We start from the raw sequence: 1,836 nt of genomic DNA, 5'->3' as shown, positions 1-1,836 counted from the left end.
TCTTTTTCTCAGCTTCCTCTTTTTCCATAACTTTATCTTCTAGTTCACCTATTCTCTCCTCTGCCTCTTCAATCCGAGCCGTGGTGGTTTCCATTTTGTTTTGCATTTTGTTTAAAGCGCTTTTCATCTCCTCGTGACTGTTCCTTAGTCCCTTGATCTCTGTAGCAAGAGATTCTCTGCTGTCCTGTATACTGTTTTCAAGCCCAGCGATTAATTTTATGACTATTATTCTAAATTCACTTTCTGTTATGTTATTTAAGTCCTTTTTGGTCAGCTTCTCTGGTCCTTTCTAATCTTTGTTGCTTTTGGTATTTATTTATTTATTTATTTATTTATTTATATTTTCATCTTTTCTCCCCTCAGAAAGTCCCCCTTAAAATGTCTTGCAGGGCCGGTTTCGTGGTCACAAACTCCTTTAATTTTTGTTTGTCTGGGAAACTTTTTATCTCTCCTTCTATTTTGAATGACAGCCTTGTTGGATAAAGAATTCTTGGCTGCATATTTTTCTGATTCAACACACTGAATCATATCCTGCCACTCTTTTATGGTCTGCCAAGTTTCTGTGGATAGGTCTGCTGCAAACTGATCTATCTTCCCTTGTAGGTTAAGGACTTTATTTCCCCTTGCTGCTTTCATGATTCTCTCCTTGCCTGAGTATTTTGTGAATTGGATTATGATGTGCCTTGTTGATGATTGGTTTTTGCTGAATCCAGTGGGTGTCCTCTGTGCTTCCTGGATTTTGATGTCTGTGTCTTTTCCCAGTTTAGGAAAATTTTCTGCTATGATTTGCTCACATAACCCTTCAACCCCTATTTCTCTCTCTTCCTCTTCTAGGACCCCTATGATTCTGATGTTGTTCTTTTTTAATGCTCTAATTCTTTTTTTTAATTTTTTAAAACATTTATTCATTTTGAGAGAGAGACAGAGTGTTAGTGGGGCTAGGGTCAGAAAGAGAGGGAGACACAGAATATGAAGCAGGATCCAGGCTGTCAGCACAGAGTCTGATGCAAGTCTCAAACTCATGAACCATGAGATCACGACCTGGGCCAATGTCAGATGCTCAACCAACTGAGCCACCCAGGCTCCCCTGCTCTAATTCTGAAATTGTGCTCTTTTGCCTTAATCTCCCTCTTTGTTTCTGCTTTGTCATTCTCCATAAGTTTGTCCTCTATATTTCTGATTATCTGTTCTGCCTCATCCATCCTTGCTGCTATGGCAGCCATTAATGATTGCAGCCCAATTATAGCCTTTTTATTTCATCCTGAGTGGCTTTTCCTTCTTTTATCTCTGCAGAAATGGATTCTAATCTATTTTCGACTCCAACTAGTATTCTTATTGTTGTGATTCTAAATTCTGATTCAAACATCTTGTTTGTATCTGTGTTGGTTAAGTCCCTGGCTGTTATTTCTTCCTGCTCTTTCTTTTGGAGTGAGTTCCTTCATTTCATCATTTTGAGGGGAGAAAAAGAATTAATGAGATAGAAAAAATTAATATAAAAAAATTAAAATTAAAAAAAATATTAAAATTAAAAAATAAAACACACACACAAATAGAATAAATGATGCTATATTTTATGTGTGTTTTGGTCTGGGTGTTCACAGTGTCTTGAAAGATTAGGAAAAAAAATGGGAAAGAAGGAAAAAAAGGAAATCTTTTGAAAAATTGGAAAAAATGAATACACTGAAGTAGACTAAAATTAGTCTACTTTTAGTAGTGATGGAAGTAAACTAGAATTTGAAAAAATTTACACAAAAGTAAAAAATATAGCAAAAAAATTAAAGAAAATGTATTTTTAATAAAAAGTAAAAATAAAGATATTTTTTCTCTTTCTGTATT

The sequence above is a fragment of the Prionailurus bengalensis genome, chromosome A1, assembly GCF_016509475.1.
Source record: "Prionailurus bengalensis isolate Pbe53 chromosome A1, Fcat_Pben_1.1_paternal_pri, whole genome shotgun sequence".
Lineage (NCBI taxonomy): Eukaryota > Metazoa > Chordata > Mammalia > Carnivora > Felidae > Prionailurus > Prionailurus bengalensis.
Note: the sequence above shows the minus strand (reverse complement) of the source record.